Here is a 22,547-nt window from a genome sequence, read left to right on the forward strand (position 1 = left end):
ATAAGTCTCTGTCAGTTTAGTAGGGTCTACAAGTTTTTGACACAAGCTTCTTGATAGAGTAGAACCCTACAACATTATGCATTACATTCTGAAGAAAGGTTTAAAAATACTGAAATTAGACTATCATTAGAAAATAAGTGATAATTATCAAAAACAAGTGCTACAAAGTCCACCACAGCGAAAAGAATAATACGTACTTGTAAAAAGAAAGCGGAGATAAAAAAAGAAATGTTTTCAGTCACTTTCATATTTAAATGAAGATTGATACAGAATTCATTTGTGATACGCAATCTACCACCATCTCATAGATTGTGTATATATGTTGTTTCTCATTCCTTTATTCGAAAATTAATCCATTTACATCAAGCCATTTGACAAAAAATCAAAACATTGAATTGAAAATTGATACCACCAAAATATAACAAAAACTTCAAAATTAGACAACCAAAATTCAAGTTTTTTACAATACCAATAAATTAAGACGGAGAAATTTCACAATTAAGATCTTAAAAATGTTCAGTTTTAAGGATTTCAGTTTTAAGATACACATACTGACTTTGGAAAACTCCGTGATTCAGTGTTTAAGGAAGCAACCGTGTGCTCATGGCAAAAGATCATGATATTATATATCTGCCTACTATATGCGACAGTATACGCTGTAAATGTAACCTATCTGTTGTCACGTCACGAGCTAACTCTACGATAATAAATAGTAACTAAAATCTGTAGAAAAGTTCAGAGAATCTTCTGAAATAATCTATATATAAAACTATAAATCTTCTGAAATAATCTATGATAATCTATATATACATTCAAAAGTAAATTCTCCTATGAGTGACATAGAATTTCAATTCCAATTGATACTTGAAATTTTGTATATAGGACTGCTATAGCATGTAGATGTGCATCTCGTATTTTGGTTGCAATCGGCCGCACCAAACGTATATAAATATATTTACATATATATCCACTATGTTACCCGGCTCAGTGATCTCAGTTTCTTTACTCTTATATGTTTGTAAATTTTGCATTTTTTTTCTTTTAAAAATGATCGAATTGTGTTGTTCTTATCTTCCGGTTAAGGTTTTTATGCTTTTAGTAAATCTGTATGCTATACTTTAAGAATTATCAACAATTTTAAAGTTGTTTTAAGTGCCGCTAAGCCTAATAATTTTTTTGATGGCGGCCATTGCTTGTTTACGTTTGAAACAGCAGAATAGTGGATTTGTTGCCAATCTAGAGAAATTTAGCTTCGCAACAACAAAGATAACGCCTTCCTTTATTATTGCGAATTGAATCATGCTTAATCCTTTCTGGAATTTTTTCGAGGAAATAAGTGTTTAAGATTTAACTGAATTAACTGATTTTTTGAGAACGGAATTAATTGAATGCGAAATACTCAATCGTCTGTGAAAAATATTTTCTTTTTTGTTCTGTTTGCTTAATTTCTTTTATACATCGTTCTAGCTTTATTATAGTATTTGAATAGAATCTGTGGCAATGATTAGATAATTCTTTAAATGATATAAATTTTTGTGCATTCTGAGTTATAATATGAACGAAATGTAATGCTGTTAACTGAGCCTAGCGCCAGAGTGTCGGTATGGTAAACAAATAGAGTGAATTTTAAACAATGCGATGCCTTTATTCTATTGTGGTTTATGCGCTGTCGGCGAAGTATATTTAATTGAATCCAATAAGTTTAAATGAAATGCAAGAAAAAATGCGTATAATTTAATATTCCGTACAAGGGAGTCATGTGGTGTACACATCAGATTTTTTAAATATCAAATTATAGAATTCATTCTACGTGAGCAGAAAACAGTCCTCGGTTTCGAAAGGGGATAACTTTAATACCGAAAGGACTATCTTGCCCAAATTTTTAACATAGTTACATAAACTCCTGAAATTTTTGGTGGTGTTGATTTGAATCACTAACACTCCATGTGCGCGCCACCTGTTGCGCGGGAAACATCGATGCAGTAATTCAGTTCCAACCACACGTTGTGAAGCATATCTGGTGTGATGGAGTTGACAGCAGCACTGATGCTTTCTTGAAGATCATTCAGAGGGGGAAAGGGTAACAACTTCATCCGAGACGGAAGGTCGGCCAGAATGTTCTTTTCTTTTATCACAAATGCCCTCTGTCTCACTAAATGTTTTATTCCACTTCAAAATGGATTTGTATGTAGGTGGATCAACATCAAAGTTTCGTTTGAACTCACGCTGCACTCTCAGAACACTGCTTGTTTTTGCAAATTGTAACACACACCAGCTTCGTTGCTGCGGGGAGAACGCCATTTTCGATGTCACTGCCCTCTAGCAGTCGAAGTCATGCGTAGCGATTCTGCAAAGAAAAGAAATGAAAAATATTTGAGTTAACTGAGTTGTGGATATTACATTCATCAACATATCCAAGTAACTGTTAGTTTTATGACACCTTGAAATCAGGGACTGTTTTTGTGCTCACCCTGTATTAAGAAAAGTGTCTGCTTAGTTCAAATCAAATTTATCAAATTTTATAGACAGTGATAGCTTTAATTTTCAAACAAAGCTCCATTAAATTTTCGTTTTTGCTTTCTGCAAAAGCTCATTAATCTTTTAATTTCAATAATAGCTCTTAGACAGTGAAAATTCCTTTTTTCCTTTCTTAAATTCTTAATCATTACGACACGACAATTAGCAAGAAATTAATTAATTTCCATTCACTAGTATTTTCAAAAAAATCTTAACAGACAGTTTCACTCAAATAAGAACTCCACATTATACATCCCTCAAGAATTCTGAGTCCCACCCACTACCATAAATTACTTCACCCAAGTCTTACCGACTGATATTATTCAAAGCCCCCACTGCCGCTAAGAATTTTTCGGACACCCTACACTTCTGGGTCGGACTCGAAGAGAACACTCTGCCGCCTCCCCACTAGAAAGAATGTAAGTTACTTAACACTTTTTCTGGCCTTTATTTCTTCATGTACATTCACTGTTCTTATTATATTTTTTATATTATTTTTATATTATTTTTGATTTGTTTTTACAAAGTTTACATTATTTATCTTATTTTGCAATGTTTATTTCAACTTTATACTTTGAATTCTATTTCATAATGACAATTTTCAATGTTTAATTTTTACAAATAATATAGAACTCAAATGCATAAACACGAGGGTGTCGGGGACGGTTACTCGAGTTTTTTTCGGATTTCTCTACAGAAATTGCTTTTCACTCAAAATTGAATTGGTTAAAATGCTTCATAAGAAAAAGTTCTTCGAGTATCAGCATTGGTTCATAATCCCTTTTATTCGCGGAACTATTTGGCCTGACTAGAATTGCCGGTTTGGCTTAACCTTATTACTCGAGTAAAGACGAAACACCTTCGTATTTACGTATTTATTTTAATTATTGTTCATTGAACTGGAGTTGGTTTGTTCCCCTTGAAAAGTCAACTAATTTCCGATAATTGACAATGATTACATGCTCCTAATTTAATTTTTCCTTTTACAATTGAAATTTTGTTCTTCATAATTATTTAATTCCAGTCCCCGTTAAAACATTATTAACATATTACTTTCAAGTTACTTCAAAACATCTTTCAAAATATAATTTACCAGTATGGATTCACTCTTTTAAAATAATTCTACTTTAATTAAACTTAGGAGATAATATAATCAATTAATCAATATTGTTTAGAAAATAAATTATTATAAACTTTATGTATACATATATGCCCATATATATTTAAATATAAATTATATTAACCAAATATACTTGTGTTATTTAGTTAACGTGATTAACTAATTTTATTAGCAAAGTAAATTATTTTAAAATTGATTTTTTAATCAATGTACAAACCACCTCTAGATACAAAATTTAAGTTATCTGTTTCATTTGCACTATATATAACATAACAATATTTCATTATTTGCTTCGTAAGATAATTAATTTCTTGAATCTGTCCATTTAGACTTTGGAAACTCCGTGATTAGGAAATAATTGAGTGTTAAAAGTAACAAATAGTAACCAATGCAGTGTAGAGACATTAGATATTTTTAAAGCAGGCATGATAAAAAAATAGCCACGCCTTTGCTGGGAATCGAACTGCGGACCTCTCAATTACGCGCTGAGTGTGCTGACGACTACACCACGAAGGCTCGCTAAGAAGGCGGGAGAAATACCTTACTCCCCCTTTTAAAGGGTGACTGGTGTTTTTTACGGGACCCACTCGCCAACTCCTGGGTGAGCAGAGTAATCATCCAACGCCCTTTCAGTTTGGGCGGACATTAGATAATTTTTGGAAGTAACAAAGAGGAAACATATGCAACGCCTTCGCCGGGAATTGAACCACGGACCTCTCAATTACGAAGTGAGTTTGCTGACCGCTATAACACGAAGGCTCACAAAGAAGGCGGGTGAAATACCTTATAGCAGTATCACAAAACGCACACGTTGAGGAAGGAGAAAAATTAAATTTCGTTTTTATCTAGGAAAACAAGAGAAAAAATGAAACAGAAGCAAAAAATCGAGTTAAAAATTACTAAACATCGGAATGTAACATTTCAAGATTACTATTCAAAAGGAATTTAAATTAATATGCATATAAAACATCATAATTTCGCACTAAAATGATATTATTGACTTACTGAGAAGAACTAAGTCATACACACCTTTAAGTCCTTCATAACTCGCATAAGTGAGTGAAAATTCAGAAATAGTTCTGCAGGAAGGAAAAATACAAAATTCCATTTGGCCAACATGCTGTTTTCGTAACCCATATGTGTAAAAACGTACAGAGTCTCTATAGGAGACAGATCATCCCAGAGTCTTATAATTTCCCAAGGGACATGTATTACGTGAATAACATAAGTTACAAGGATCATTGAGTGGGATCAGAATTTCAAAATTCTAACACTAGTTCTAAGTTTTCCTTGTCGAACACCATGGAACACTTCCAACTCTCGGTCCTTTTCCAAAGTCTATCTGTCTAACAGTAAATAAATGGGATTCGGATCTGTTGGGAAAAGGTAGTAGAAGAAAAATATGCTTCGAAATCCACTTCTGAAGAGGGAAGAGCTTTTTATACTTTATGTTCGTTTTTCTGTTCCATTTACCCCAGTAATTTTTTTTTTTTTTTTGAGTTTATTAACCAGATATTTTAGTATCCTTGTAAGGTCTCGTTTAGTTTCTAACGAGTTATTTTATACCATTTTCCCAAGCAGAGCAGAAAATAAATTAATGTTACTATTTTAGCGCAAATGACACCATTTTACAGGTCCCCATGAATGAGAAATTTGCAAGGTATTTCTTCTTCCGTCCTTTTCGCATCCCTTATAATTTAAATTTATCCCTTATAACTAAAATTTGATGTAACTGGAAGCACGCACGACACGTGTTCGGGTTGTTCGGAGTTCGGATCACGGAGACGGCAATATATGTTTTTCATGTTTCTGCATCGATATACTGTACAAATCTAAGACAGCGTAACATAACGTAACTCAATGTCAAGCTTTAAAATATTTGGAATGATTTAGAGAAAGACATTTCTAAGAACATAAGAACATAAATTAATAAAAAGCAAAGTAAGAAACAGAAACCAACCAAACAAATTATTAATCAGCTTAATAATAGTAATTATTAATTAGTTTATTAGTCAGCTTAATTATCTAGTTTGCTATCTTTTAATGAACTGAACTGTAAAAAAATTTCACTCAGCAAATTAATACGATAGAAAATTTCGATTCATTTTCTAAAGCTGTATGATTTACATCTACTAGAAGGATAATCTAGGTCATGTGAAATTTTATAAAACTCCTGGTTGTAATATCTTGACGTGAAATAAACATTTAATGAAAATGAAAAAAAAAACAACACTCCATTGATATCATTTATTTCTAGTGGAAAGGTTTCGACGTGAAAAAATTGCATCTTTTCCATGTCTAATCATAAGTTTTAGTTTTCAAATTTAAAAAATTTAAAAATGTCTCCTCTGCCGTTCAGACAATGTTATAAGATTCTGAATTCTTAGATATATGTTATGTAAAATAAATTAAGGTTCACCTTTGTAAAAAGATCGAGATTATTATATATCTTATTGTGTTAGATGCAGTATAAGCTATAAAAATATTGTAATCATATTACTAAAATATTGGAAACATGGTTAATTTCTCTGATTCGTGATTTTAAAAAGAATTCTTTTTATTAAAGGCATTTAAGAGAATTTCCCCGCCCAACCGGGGTAGTGGTCAGCGTGTGTTTCTCAGAGGAGAATGAGGAGATGAAATTGCCCTCTCGAGACATACTCAGTAAAGGGAATGTCAGGAGATCTGGCTGACCAATCAATGTGACGAATACACTTCAGCCCTACGTGATGAGCGTTTTCGTTCATTAACAGGAACACAGGATCAACTTGTAGAGACATTAGATTGTTTTGACACCGAAAGGCGTGAAAAATGAGCAATGTCGTAGCCGGGACTCAAACCTCCGACCTCTCGAATACGCGCCTAGTGTGCTGGCCATTAGACCACGAAGGCTAAGAAGGCAGCAGAAATACCTTATATAAACTGTGTTCTTAAAATTTCGAAAGTCGGGCTCTAAAATCTCCTCATAGCAGTCAGGAAGGCTTTATCAAACGCATGCAAGAGTGTGCATCTGTCCAACATAATAATTTCCCAAACCATTACATCTCCATCACAATTATGATACTTTTCTCTTGATGAAAGAGGGATATATAGTGTTCCAGACTCTCTTCAGATATAGGTACGCTGATTATCAGTGTCCAGGCTCAGTCTCAACTCATCTGTAAAAAGCATGGTGCTCCACTGAAGTCTAGTCCAAGATGCATATTGTATGCACCACACTAAACGGGATGTCTTTTGTATTACAGTGAGAGGGATATAAACAACGGATCTTCTGGCATAGAGTCCTATGTCATAAAGCCTTCGGGCAACTGTACATCGGGAATCTGAGATTCCAGTGTCAATGCAACTCACGTGAGAGCTGTGAAGCTTCTTCAATCTTATGTCTCCCCGCTAAAAGTGCCAAATAATAATCTTCATTCGCCGTTGTGGATCATGGTCAACCTTGGTTGGTCTTCTCGATCTGGATCCAGTGCCCTGAAATGGTTTCCATAAACTGCAGACGACACTGCTAACACAGTTTCTACAAACTGCAATTACACTGAGCTCTGTAGACATCTGCACTTTTGATTGGCCTGCCTCTCGATCTCATTCCGCCATCCCTACGTTCGTGGCTACTTAGTTAACCAGATACCTTATGAAATTCTCCCAACTCTTGACAGAAATACGACTAATGTCGTGAAAGTGTACGAGCACACAGATCGCCAAAAAGCCTTCGTACACTTATATCTCCTTCACAATTACAGCTACCTAGACAAGCAAGCGTACGGTTACACATATTATATTTGCAGGACTCTTTGGCGATATAATTAGTATCTTTAGTTCAATACTTCTCATAATAATCGATATAATTTGGCATTCTAAAAATTATGCATACGAGTGTATAAATGCTAAATACCATGAATATTATTTCGCTTCTAGAGTTTTATATAATATTACATTGCTAGGCGCCATTAATAAATTGTTGCATTAAGATAGATATCCGCATCTGAGTTTATGAAAGTTGGAACAATATATATTTGAATCATAAATCACAATGTCGTGGAGAACTAGACTATAAAATCCATTTCTAATAAAAGTTTCGTCATTTTTGAAGAACGTTTCAAGTCCGGGGGGTAGCTAAGCGATAAATTGCGTGTCGGTAAATAAAGCGAAGCTAGCTCTTAACATTTGTCGCCTTTCTTCAGTCTCATATTCTATAAATAACTGCTTATCACTCGGGTCCCGTAAATAACGTTTCTTGAGGCGACAAGTGCCTAAGACACCCGAATATCTCCCTGCGAAAATAAACACGATATTAAAAGGGACGGACGATATGCGTTTGACGGAACTTTTATTGAAAATAAATTGGAGAAGACAGACGCGTCATAAAACATTTGACGCACCAAATCTCGGCGCTTATGACGAGTGCTTCAATTTAAATTTCGATTTCTAGTGATTTGAAGAGGAGAAGTAATAGGCAGGTCCAGTGGAAGAACCCTTTGCTATAAAAGAAGACGCCGCTCCAGAAAATGAAAACGAAATAAAAGAAAATAAATTTTGATACGCCATAAAATAATGAAAAAAAAAGTAAGAGATTCTTCGCTTAAGAATATGAAGTCATAAAACAATCAGTTCTCGATCTTTCATCTCATTCTGACAGTCCAAGAAGTATCGAATTGAAGGGAAATACTCTAGACACGTTAAAATAATCCGGAATTCTTCCACCACCCCTTTCTCCTCTTTTCTTCATTCCCCTCTATTTCTTTCCTTCCTCTTTTCCAACTCTCTGTTCCAATTCTTCTCCCTAATATTTGTCACCTCGAACAGTAAGAAGTAATAACGAGACACAATAGAAGTTACGGATTAAAAGTGCCTATCAGAAACAAGGAGGGGTTGGCTGTATATATATAAATTTCCCGACGATAAGGGTGATGTGGAGCCATTAAAAAAGTAAAAAGCGATGAAAATGGCGTCATCCAGCCAGATAAAGGCTCTCTAGGAATTAAATGGCCGCTTTCCAGAGAAATCTACATTTCTAAATAACGACATTCTACCGTTTTAAGCTTCACAGTCGGTCGGTACGTCTATCTATCAATGTTTGTCCAAGAGAAAGCGGAGACTTAAGTATCTCGAGATTTGAGTCGAAAAGGGGGGGAGAGATAAAGAGCAGTAGATGAAGAGGAGGGGATGATTTTAAGAGGGAAAAAGCTGCACCGTAAGGGAGGGGGAGAGTTTCGAGTAAGTGGTATTTTTCGTTTGGTGGGGAGGGGGCTTTAAAATAAATGGAAAGTGGTCGGGCTGCGATCGACGTATCGATGTCGACCTAGCTGCTTTGTCATTAGTAATGATTTTCAGGAACTTTGATAATTTAAACGTCGATTTTGCTCCGGTGATGTCTTTAAAGGGAGAACTGAAACAGGCCCTTGATTCTTAACATTCGTCTCGTATTTAAGAGGAGTTGTTTACGCAAGCGAATAGCTACAGGAGACAGAAAAAGTTTTTTTAAAAAATATCTATAATAAGCAAAAAAATATGCTTCCAATAGTGATCAGAAAAAAATTGAAAATAAAATGAAAAATATTTAAATAAATCTCGTAAGCAACAATTCTTCTTTACCGTTTTCCTTGAGTAAGATAGGAGAAAACCGTTGAAAAGATTAAGTAGGTGCATATAATTTTTAACTTTAATTTACAGTATTTTGTTTTTATTTATTTTTTGTTTGTTTAGTTTGTTATTTTTATTTTATATGAAGGATAGGTATTTTTCTGTAAATAATACAGAATGTTGAAGTTATATTGTGAAAGAACGCAAAAGTGAACGTATTGTTGCGAAGAAAAATTTAGAGACTCAGTAAAAGAAAGCCTAAAGGGAACTTTGCTAAAAATTTGTATGAAATGTGAAGACATAATTTAGAAGGACCTGATTCTCAAAGTGTTATCATTCGGCAAAGAATAAAATACTTTAATTACTTTCCTAATTCGAATTTAGTAACATAATTTCAATTGTATTTATTTTAATAATATATCAGATTATTATAGATTAAATAAATTTATTTTTTAGATATTAAACTAAAGTACATATACTATATCTATCTGGTAATTTTAAGAGCATTTCAAATTAATGCGGCAAATTGAGATTGCGGCAAAGCACAATAGGGCTATCTGCCTAAGGGGAGGGATGCCTCCGTGGAGGGCCTTTTTAAGGGAAACTGGCTCGTATACACGTTACACATGGGAAAAACCACGAAAACGCCCATGCAGTCGGCCCGTTTTCGGGATTCGAACCTCGGACCAAGCTACCAGCGTTCCGCGACTTTACCGCCCGGCCGCTGGTGAGCTCAAATTGATGAAAGATGTTTCTAACTCCGAAACTTGTTTACAGTCTTTTTTAAATACATTTACGATGTTTTAATCTTTAATTTTTTTTTATATTTCAAATTTTAAATGATAAACATTTCTTTAAGTTCTTCGACTATAATTTGAAATCTTCAGATTGCAATTTTCGTGATCTCTGTTTTCCTTATTTTAAATACTCCAGATCCGCAAATTGAGATATTTTTTTAATTAAGTCTTTTCAAATATCATATTCATATAAGATATTACGTATAGAGCGAGCACCAACGAGTGGTGGCAATAATGCAAAATAATACATATATATATATATATATAAAACATCTTTCAAAATATAACTTACCAGTATGGATGCACACTTTTAAAATAATTCTACTTTAATTAAACTTAGGATTGATTAATTGATTATATTATCTCCTAAGTTTAATTAAAGTAGAATTATTTTAAAAGTGTGCATCCATACTGGTAAGATATATTTTGAAAGATGTTTTGAAGTAATTTGAAAGCAAAATGTTAATAATGTTTTAACGGGGACTGGAGTTAAATCATCACGAAGAATAATATTACAATTGTAAAAGTAAAAATTAAAACATGTAATTATTGTCATTGATCGGAAATTAGTTGACTTTTCAAGGGGAACAAACCAACTCCCGTTCAATGATCAATAATTGATAGAAATACGTAAATATGAAAGTGTTTCGTCTTTACTCGAGTTATAAATTAAAGCCAAACCGGCAATTCTAGTCAGGCCAAATATTTCCGCGAATAGTTGTTACTCAAAGAACTGATTCTCATGAAGCATTTTAGTCAATTCAATTTGGAGTAAAAATCAATTACTGTAGAGAAATCTTGTAAAACTCGAGTAATCGTCCCCGACACTATCATCTTTATGTATTTGAGTACTATATTATTTGTAGAAATTAAACATTGGAAATTGTCATTATGAAATCGAAATCAAAGTAAAGTTGAAATAAACATAGAAGATTATAAAAAAGATAAATAATGCAAACTTTGCAAAAACAAATCAAAGAGAACATAAAAATAATATAAAAATAATATAAAAATAAAATAGAAAATAATATAAATAAGATCAGTGAATGTACATGAAGATATAAAGGCCAGAAAGGTATTAAGTAACTTACATTCTTTCTAGTGGGGGAGTTGGCAGTGTGTTCTCTTCGTGTCTGACTCAGAAGTGTAGGGTGTCCGAAAATTCTTAGCGGCAGTAGGGGCTTTGAATTATATCAGTCGGCAAGACTTGGGTGAAGAAATTTATGGTAGTGGGTTGGACTTGGAATTCTTGAGGGATGTATTTTGTGGAGTTCTTATCTGAGAGAGACCGTCTGTTAAGATTTTTTTAAAAATACTAGTGAATGGAAATTAATTAATTTCTGGCTAATTGTCGTGTTGCAATGATTAAGAATTTAAGAAAGGAAAAAGGCATTTTCGCTATCCAAGAGCTAGTAGACAGTCTAAAGGCAGGAAATAGGCCCATTTTTTTAGTAACAGTATAGTAACAGTATATGTCTGAAGACAATTAGCTTTTTACAATATATACAATTGAGTAATTACACTATATACAAATCTTTCAACTGACAGTCATCCAACTTATGCCGCCTTCTCAGGTTTAGGAATAAATTATCATATCCCTATCAGTTAAATGATTTAGAGTGAGTATTTAACGCCTGCTCTTTTAAGGCAATGGTTGATAAATTGAAAGGGAATTGGATTATTTTTGAGAATTTTGATAAGGATCAAAATTTCGCGTTGTAAATCTATTGTATCTGTGCATATAGTTTTAATTCGTTGTATTTGATTAATTATAGTATTGTTAATTACTTTTTTGGATATGTTGGAGTTCCAATTTATTAATTTGTTAGTATTGAAATTGAAGTTTCTTGTTTTGTCAAAAAGTAAAATTTTTTTGTAGTTAATGATTTGAAGATCTAGAAAGTCTATGCTATTTTGTGAATTATTAGTTTTATTAAGTTTAAGACAATTCGGATAAATGTCGGAGTTTTCAATTTTACCAAAATTATTAATTGTAATAAGGTCATCAATAAATCTGTAGGTGTGTTTGTAGTAATTTAACTCTTGTGGTTGTAGATTTTTTTGGAAGTTAAATTCTTTGACAAATAAAAAGATATTACAGATCGAGGTGCTGGAATGTAAGCCCATTGGCAATCCTCTGACTTGTTTAAAAAGTTGATTTTGAAACTTGATGTAGTTATGAAAAAGTGTGCATTTTAGGTAGGTTTTCCATTTGTCAAGAGTCATGATATTGAGTATATTAGGGAAAAGTTTTGGTAGATCAAGTAGACTGGTATAGATTTCTTCTAGAGGAAGTGAGGTATATAAGTTTTCAAAATCATAGCAGTTAATGTTTTGGATGTTAATGGTATGAATGGTATTAATGACAGGAGTGTTATTATGAATGATCCAGCAATAGTTATGATTAGTGTTACAATCATTGAAAATAAATTTACAGATTTTATTAAGTTGAATTGAAAAATAATAGTCTATATTTTTCTTGTAATTATTAGTTCCATTAGCTATAAATCTAAATTTTAATGGTGTTTTATGGAATTTGGGAATCGCATAAAGATTAGTAAATCTATTGTAGTTTGCATTGAAAGTAATATTGAGTTTCTTATGAAAAGTTTTAATCCTGTTTATTATAGATGTTTCTGTAAGGTTGGCTGATTGATAAGTAGTTGCGTTGAGAAGTTCTTTATGAATAATCTCAGTGTAGAATTGTTTTCATATAATGCTAAAGTTATTAGTTGCTTTATCTATTTTTGTAATAGTAAAAAGCTGTTTTAATTTACTAATATCAGATGTAAGTTGCGACCAGTTCAGTGTACTTTTAAATTTGAGGTGACTGATTTCTGTGGATATGCGTTGAAGAATTTTAGCTTTCCATTTTAAGAAGGTATCTATGGGAAAATTCAGTTGATAGCTTGCTTTAACTATAAATTCGTTGATGTTGTTTTCGAAAGTCTTGTAACAGTAATTTGTAGTCATGTTTCTGACTGGTCTAAATTTTGTACCATAACTCATTAGTGTTTTTAGTTGATGGTTTTGTATGATATTCAGGTTGCCAGTAATTATGTGCTGGTGATGAGAATCTACGTAATTGCTGTAAATTGGTGTCTTACAATGTCATTCTGCAGTTTCATCTATTTCATGGTGGTTAGTAAGCAAGTTGCTTAAGGTCCTTTGATATTTAAATGCAATCATTGGTATAGTGTCAACTGCGGGGAAGTAATCTTTACAATCTCTGATGATTCTTGAGAAATGAATATTGTCAAACTGCGGATGCAGAAAATTGACTTTAAAATAAATTTTGCGTTGAGTGAGACTATTAGAGAGTCTGAAAAGACTAAAATCAAGAATCATGTCTTTAATGATTTGTATATCGTCGTAGCTTTCTTGTATGAATTTTTTTAGTTTGATAAGGAATTTATTAGTACAGGAGTGTAACCAGTTGAGAAGTTTCTTGGGAAAACAGTCTGAGTCAAAAAAACATTTCAATTGTTTTTTCAATGCAAGTGTATCCAAAGTGGATAAAAATCTCGCATTATTTTTTATTTTGCTTCCTCTTTTTCCTCTCTGCGTTTTGATGCTGTAGAGTTTAAATTGGCTGAAAATAGACTTCTTAGAAGTATCTCTATGACTATGTATATAAGTGTTAAGTCCATATGGATAAAGTGAACGTTGTTTTAGTATATAGAGAGATTCCTGAAAAATTCGTGTTTTGTGATTGGGTATTATATCTAGTATCTGAAGTTGAATAGAGTTGAAGTCATGGTGTTTAAAGTGTTCTAATTCTGCTGTATTAAGTTGTGATGGTGTACTTATTTTAATGTTATTTTTTTGTGCGTTGAATTTTTTGATTTGAGCTCTATGGTTATTGATTCGAAAGTTAAGATTGTTTTTAGTCTGTCCTATATATTTAATATGTCAAGTACCGCATGTAATCATGTAAATACAGTTAAATGTTTTTCATAGAAATTGTTTTTTGGGTTTACCTGTAGCAGGCATGGCGTTAAATTTTCAAGTTTGTCATCTAGTGGAATGACATTTAGTGATTTCAATATGAGTTAAACTAGCAAGATATAAAAGTAAGGAGGCTGCTAACCTTCAATACAGTAAAGTTTTTGTATAAGAACTTGTTTAAATCCATCTCATATCCAGTTTGGAATAAACCGCATTCAAAAACCAAAAACACAAGTGCAGTCGCAAATCTAAAAAAAAAAAAAAAAAAAAAAAAAAAAAAAAAAAAAAAAATAGGGGGAAACATGCAAAACCTAAAATGAAAAATGATATTTACATCTTTCGTTACATCGTCATCATCAGGGGGTTGAAACGAAAGAATTAAATAAATAAAATGGCCTGTTTCTGAACTGACAAGGACACAGATTAAAGTTAAAAATTTAAAAGTAATAATAGAATAAATATTTGTTGCATAGAAATACCTCTTAACAGAAAACTTTTTTAGCTCAAAACAGCTATTAGTCCCAAAACACGATTTTGCGTTGTTCGCTTTTTAATCGAGTCTATTATCATTCGGAAAAACTTTCATATTTAATCTGTATGTTATTAACTAATATACTAAAATATTTAAAAACAATAGATACACTTAAAAATATTATGTTTTTACTTTTTAAGCTGATTGATTTAAATAAAATTGAAATACATTAATGAAATATCTAATTAAAAATATTAAATATTTTGATAGAATACCATATCTATATTTTTTCGCTTTTTAGATATACAGGAGATATATAACGTTCGCATATTAGTCTAAATGCATATTCATTTATTACCTTACACAATGATTCACTATTCCACTTCGTCCATGTCCATTGATCATGTCTACTGATGAACTATATGTATATATATAGTTTTTTCTTATTACGTGCGCCGGCCCTAGGCACTCCACGGAAATGGAGGGATGTCCCGTGGAGGTCTTTTTAAGGGAAACTGGCTCGTATCCACGTTACACAAGGGGAAAACAACGAAAACGCCCATGCAGCCAGCCCGTTCGCCGGTACTCGAACCCCGGACCGAACTACCAGTGTTCAGCGGCTTTTACCGCTTGGCCGCTGGTGGGTTGATGAACCGTATTAAACTTTAAAAGAGCCCTCTCGGGTGATTGTTAAAATGCGAAATGTTTTAAACTTTTTAAAAGTATTTCAAGTGGTGTTCTGTCCTTCCTATTTTTATCCTTATCACTTTTTAGGCAAAAGGATTTTGTCACCAAATGTTATCGTCCTGTATTATTTTTTAAATAAATAATATAGCGAATAAAAAAATTCGTAGCATCACTAAAAATTCTACCGGAAATTCTAAAGATATGCTGTTTTTAATTTTTTATGATTTTGCTGTTGAATTTTATGTGGTGTGAGTGCAAAGAACGTAAAGTTTAATAAATAAAATTCGGAAAACAAAAATTAATATTAAAACATATTCGTACATCCTACTACTATGAAAAGTGAACATTGATATGATGCACCGAGAGAAGAGCGAAAAAATAGTAACACCCTCCCTTCCAGTATGCCTTCGTGGTGTAACGGCAGCACACTCGCATATTCGAGAGGTCGAGTTTCGAGTCCCGGTGAGGGCAATGCTCATTTTTAATGTCTCCTGCTTCAAAATGACCTTTACAGTGGCGCCCGAACTAAGAAGTGTCAAGAATAGGATTAGACGACTGGGTGCTCTAATCCCTAATCACCCTTTAAAACGGGGAGTATATTAGGTATTTTCTCCCTCCTTTTTTCAAGGCTTCATGGTGTAATTAGAAGCATACTCGACGCGTATTCGAGGGGTTTATATTGGAGTCTCTTGAAGAGCATTGCTCTTCGTGGTGTAGTTGAGGGAAAAAAAAAATAGTGACTCTATAGTGGTTCTTGAATTAAAAGGTGGTGGACAATAGTTCGTCATCATCCAGATTTGGAGACTGTGTCCCCTTTTCCTTAAAAGGGAAAGTGTGGAAGGTATTTTCCCTCTCCTTCTAGCATGCCTTCGTGGTGTAGCCGTTAGCACACTCGGCGCGTATTCGAGAAGTCCAGGATCGAGTTCCAGCGGGAGCATTTCTCATTTTATTCAAGTCTCCTGCTACAAAATAGCCTGATGACTCTACGACACTGAAAGTTCCTTTGCAATTTACCACTCTTTTGGGGATACTGAAAATATGCTGCTTTTGAAGATTTTGTGATTTTGCTGTTAAATTTTATGTGGCATGTGAGCATATAGACATAAAGTTATAAAGTAATAAAGTGAAAAGGCAAAAAACAGAAAAACTTGTGTTAACAGGAGGGTATACAAGAGCCGACTGGTGAACTGCAAACTCGGAAGAGCATAAAAACCTTAACAACCCGTTTGGTGCGATGTAAAAATTTGAAATCTTTGAGATTTTCCTTCTTTGCATTTAATTATTTATTTATATATACATTTTTATATTTATACATATGTTACCGTGAAAGACCGAAATTGGAGAATGTCGACTTTCACCGGAGAATATCAACATTCACCAAATACGTCGGTGAAAGACCGAATATTTTCAGTACATTCTTGTATATTCGGACCCTCACCGGTGTATATCGACAATCACAGATATGCTCCGGCGAAAGTCGAAAAGAGAGGTCATAAAGTGCCATAAGAGTTTAAGTTGTTGCAATAAATAAGATTTGAATCACATAATTTAGTAAGTTTTTTATTACTGTTATTTTATTTTCTCATTTAGAACGTACTGTATAATTAAGTAAGTTTTTAACTTCTATTATTTTTCTTTCTCATTTTGAATGTATTGTGTGTTTTAGGTTCTCATGTTCTTAAGTTCTTATTTCAAGTCTCAAGTGCGTTTATTCGCGACTGAATGACGGATAAGAAAATATATAACATTTTTATATGGTCAACATTCACCATTAGTACATGGTGAATGTCGACATTGACTGGTGTAAGTCAAAAATAAATGTATTTGGAAAATTTTTCGGACATATACCAAGAGACTATGTGAATGTTGACATTCACCGGTGAAAGTCGAAATTCTCCAGATTTCGGTGTTTCACGGTAACATATATATTAGAAATATAACACAGCAGAGTTTCCTTCAAAAAGGCTGCTAAATGCATATGATATCTAAGTTCAGGGGAAGAGATATCTATTTCCGAACTTTGTTTTATTTGATGACTAACGATTGCGGTTGACAAGGGATTACGCTATCGAAAAGGTTTGCGCTAGCTTAAGCCCCCAGGTTCTTCGTCATCGGATTACTTTTTGTCTTATGACTCCCGGCTTAGGACGGATGAAAAATTCATGTCAAAGTACAGAAAATGACGGAAAGGCCCTGAAGCAAATTCCATGACAAAGAAGTATGAGCAAAAAAGTGCATACGAATAAAAAAGAAATTGGTAAATACATACTTAAATGGCATAAGCGTGTACACATAAAAATGATAAACTTAATCCTCAGAATTTTCATTCCTCATATCAATGTTAGTTTAAATTAGATTTTGCCATAATTTTGTCAATTTTTTTTTTTTTTTTTTTTTTTTCAATCCGAAATTTAATTTCAGTCAGTAAGTCATTATTTTCTTCCATAAAAAATCTAAAATTTTTTGTCAATTCTAAAATGGGGCATAATTAGGATGAATTCGGCCACTACCTTTATTAAGGCAGTACGTTTATGAAGATAGCTTTCCTCTAAGTCAAAGACTAACATTCATGTAGGCTAGTATTCATGTAGTAGACAAACAGTGACTTGCCTTCTAGAGATAATAGGTATTTTTGAAGCTGGAAAGATGAAAAATGAGCAACTCCTTGGCCGGGAATCCAACCACGGACCTCTGGAATTCGCGCCCAGTGTGCTGACCACTACACTACGAAGGCATGCTTCCTCCTTTTAAAGGGCAACTGGGGTTTTAGGGGACCCAATCGCCAAATCCTAGGTGTGGAGAATCATCATCTACCACCCTTTTAGTTCCGGCGCCACTATAGAGACATTAGGTATTTTTGAAGCTGAAAAGATGGAAAAAAGAGAACGCCTTCGCTGGGAATCGAACCGTGGACCTCTCGAGAACGCGCTCAGCGTGCTGACCACTACACTACGAAGGCATGCTAAGGAGGCGGGAGAAATACCTTAGAACGCTACAAAAAGATGCCGGCAACATTAGGACGGGACGCCATTATGAAAGCCTCTTGGTAGATTTACACTTACCTATGTTTTATCTGAAATTTTTATATTAAGCGGGAAATTCGAATTTCTTTTAAATTAATTCCTTATACAAAGTAAAGGAATCATTATAATCGCGACAAATTTCGGGTATCACATTTTGATCAAACTATCTAGTTTGACTGTTCTGGAACCTATTTTGACTTTTGGTTTGTTTGTTTGTTTGTTTTGACATTTGTATGTACCGGACAGGATAAAGGACTTTTCTTCTCTCGGAAAGGATTATAAAATAGCTTCAAAATGGAACTTTCGTAACTTTTGTACGTAAGTATGTATGTACTTCACATAACACAAAAACGAATAGCCAAAGTTGAAATTTTGTTAAGTACTGCTATAACATCTAGTTCTGCATCTCTCTTTTTTATTACAATCCCAGCAGTACCAAAAGTATACCATATGTACCCAACTCAAACATACTTACCCGGCCTTATCGTCGGTCGTAGTCATCTACTTCCAATTACAAAAACAAAACATTTTTATTTCCAGCACACGGGACTGTCGCCATTTCGAAAAATGTAAGATATTTGTCTCCCAATTTTAATTAACAAACTCGGCTATAGCAAAGTAATGTGATGCCGTTACCGGAAATAAAAAATTTTTATCTTCCACGCGCCAGCGTCTTACTAATCAATAAAGCCACCAGTACTTTCAAATTTAATCTCTTCTTAATATCTGAGCTAAAGTTAAGAATATTTTTTCGACTTTTTAATGTGATTGAGTTAAATAAATATGTGATAAAATCATATGATGCCTAATTAGAAATCTTCAACATTTTTACGAAATTATACTAGCTGGACTAAAAACCATTATATACTTTTTCTTTTTTTATGTTTAATTTTTTTAGGCGGTTGGACACGTGAGTGGCTAGTTTTCGAAGAAGACATATGATGGATATAGAAATGTGTATGGCAAAGACTAAGAGATTATCGGGAATTCTAAGATATGCTATTTTTAAATATTTTTTGATTTTTTCCGTTGACTTGAGTTATATATAACGTAAGTGCGAAGAACGTGGTATTTAAAAGTAACACATAAAAAGTTAATAATAAAAAGACACACTTTTACTAGCCATCTTACAAAAAAAAATAAATAAAAAAAAAAAAAAAATAAAAAAAAAAATAAGCATTGATTTTGTTATGTGCGTTCGGGCTCGTAATGGACTGAGAAGACTGCACACAGAACCCATGAACCGATTTATTTTTCCAAAATAAACATTTTACAGTTCTGAAACTTTTCACAAAAGTACTCATAAAGCTCTTTTCAGTATCACAGAGCACATTCAGTAGTTACACTTCAAACTAATAAGAACGTTAAATACAATGCAATACAAAGCACATGCAAAGCTTGTACTGAGATCTCTCAGTTCTTCAAAATCAACTTTGAACTAACTGCCACTGAGAAATTCCTCTACGTTTCACTTCTCGAAATTACAGAAAAGCGTATGCAGATAAATTAACATATAAGGGCCGGATACGGTTATAGTTACGTATAAGGATCAATTACAGTAACATTTACCATTATACAGATTCAAATGTCAGCAAATGATTGCAAAGTCTGAGGATATTTGGAAATTTCTCGAGAAATTTGGAAATAGAAATTTCACCGCCAGTTTGTTAGTAGATTTGGCGAAATAGCTATTTACCTCAATGACTTGCCCTTGTAATCTTATGTATAAATAGATCTGCCCGGGTAATCTTTTGTTTCTTACAAAGAATTTCTTCACTCCGTTCATATTACATTGTAGGAAATTCGTAACAATATGATAATATGAGATGACAATAATATGTGAAAAGACGGAAAAAAATGTAAATATGTATGTCAATACTTGACACTGTATCGAGAATTCTAAACATATGTTACTGTGTTGCTTTAAAGCAAGTTTAGGGTTGCATAATATGGCAAGGGGAGGTAGGGTTGCCACATTTGGCGAGAAATCGCCCATTTGACGACAAAATCGGCGATATGCCATGAACTGATAGAGAACCTTTTGGAACGAATTCTTACCGGTTTAGCCCAAAATGTACTCGAACACAAGCCAAAAGCCGTATAAACCCTGCTGGTCCGCAGTCAGGCAGTGTATGTATCTCATCGAGTGTGTGCCTCTTCTAGAAAGCTGACAGTCAGTCACTGAGTGAGTGTCTCGAAGTCTAGCGCCGAGTTGGTCGTCGAGTGCATCGAGAGAGTCTTTTAGTGCATCGTCGAGTTTTGTCTTAGACTGTGCTGAGTCGAGAGCTATACTCTTGTGTATCATCGAGAGCATTACGAGTTGTAGCGTGGAGAGTCTAGAGAGTACGTGGAGTTCCGAGAACTACCAAGCAGAGTCGGGAGCTGTACTCTGGTGCTTTGCAGTGAAGCTGTCTCCACCGTGATAGTCTGATAACCTGAAGGCTGTGTTGCTGATGTGTCAGCGTGTTTACAGTAGATCTTCGACGACTGTAAAACGTAACTTTGGAGCTGTCCTGATCAGTATTGGCTAAATAAAGTGTGTTTCGATACTTTATCAAGTGTCGTTGTTATTCACTCCAAATCTATGAACCCCGTACGAACGTGAAGGAAGAAAATAACGTAACAACTGGTGTCAGAAAAGAAAAACGTAACAATATGATTATTTTATACCGAACTGACAATATCCTCTAGTTGTTTTGAACATTGTAGAATGAATTGTAAATGCAGTGCTGTTTTATTTAATAAAAATAACTGTAAATGTTATGTCGTTTTACTGAATAGAAATCGTTTGTAAATCTTATAGAATATGCATAAATATATTCATTGAATATTGTTTTATTTAAGTGAAATGATTTTAAATGTTATATATATTACTAACCCTAGATATTAAACTAACTTTTACTAAACCTATTTTATGATATACTGCTGTAGAACAGCCACATTCATTTTAGATTATTTTATTTAAGAGAAATATATCAAACAATATTTTATGATTTCCTGCTATAGAATATGCACAAATACAGTTACTAAGTAATATTTTACGTAATAGTAATGATTGTAAATGTAGTGTATTACTAAAATTAGATATTAAATATGAAAACATTTTATTTTTTATATCTAATTTTAGTAATACATACAGCTTCTACAGTACATGAGCAGTAAACTTTTAGATAGGCAATTTATTTGGCAAAAACTGGATGTAAATTAATTTTAATATATTACACACTATATGCGTTTTATTTTCCATATGATTTCCCTCAAATTTTCTTGCCTTATTTCGCTGCAAAAAGTACAGCTTTTAATACATATTATAAGAAATTAAAAGCATTCCCATTATACGCCTTTGTGCTGTATTATCAATATATTCAGTTAGAAGACTTCGAGTTCAATAGCCAATGAAAACACGAACTTTAGTTTTCCACTCGCAGAAAAAAAGGGGGGAAGATGAATCTACAGAAAAGCCTTAACAAATATGTGGCTGTAGAAAATCGTCACTGTCTTGATTTGGGCAACCTGATCTGCCTAATAACCCTTTAGGCAAAGAGGATGTAAAAACGTAAAGGCATTCTTTTCGGGTATTCTTGTGTTGAGTAGTCAGTGTATCGCACTAGCACACTAAAATGTCAGGATTTCGATTCTGGTGACGAGATGATCGATTTTTCAAGTTTTCTCTTTGAAAAACTTCATGATTCTAAAATAGAACATGAAGATCTGTGTGAGTTGACTTTTATGTTATCAGTAAGATTTCCAGTCAATAACATCTGTACATGTGTAGCGACATTAGGTTAATTGGAAGCCGGAGAAATTGAAAAATTAGCAACCGCCTTCGTCGGGAATCGAACCACGAACCTCTGGAATACCGGCCCAGCGTGCAGAACCCTTACAATATGAAGGCACGTTAGGAAGGCGGGAGAAATACCTTATATATGTTTGAAATACCTTATACATACATTCAGCTACTAACTATTTAAGCTGTGTACTTAAGTGGTATTCTTATTTCCGAAAGTATGGAGGTTTAACACCAGTGACTGTCTCATTAATTATACGTACATTGTTATAATTAACTACAGCAAGTATTAACTCTTTGAAAACCGAAATCTTCGTTAGCCTGTATGTATAAAAATACCGAACCGCCCAAAAACGCTTTCAAGAGTCACAGCAACTTCCTTCCCTCCCCATCCATTAACGCACAAAGAAGAGTGAAGATTTCAAATGACATCCTTCCTACTTCCAAATTCATTGTATCAGTTTATTGCAGACAAGCTGTCTGCAATAAACTGATACAATGAATTTGGGTAAACTGCAACTGCTACTGCATACCTTAGGCGAGGGAAGAAAACAACGTCGGAATTTCGGCCGTTTCGGGCGGTTGTGGTTGTTGGAATGAAAGGCCGTCTGGG

At 33.6% G+C, this 22,547-nt stretch overlaps 1 long non-coding RNA gene across 1 annotated transcript in view; it reads right to left on the reverse strand.

The window, feature by feature from the left end:
• Positions 1-320: 320 nt before the first annotated feature.
• The window catches only part of LOC146996682 (uncharacterized), a 325,000-nt gene continuing 302,773 nt past the window's right edge, over positions 321-22,547 (reverse strand). Inside the window, exon 2 of the long non-coding RNA XR_015041451.1 lies at positions 321-2,347. This is a non-coding gene — a long non-coding RNA (uncharacterized LOC146996682). The remainder of the gene's footprint in view (positions 2,348-22,547) is intronic.

The sequence above is a fragment of the Stegodyphus dumicola genome, chromosome 6 (genome assembly GCF_044657685.1).
Source record: "Stegodyphus dumicola isolate Sdum_Otavi_A_Nest chromosome 6, ASM4465768v1".
NCBI lineage: Eukaryota > Metazoa > Arthropoda > Arachnida > Araneae > Eresidae > Stegodyphus > Stegodyphus dumicola.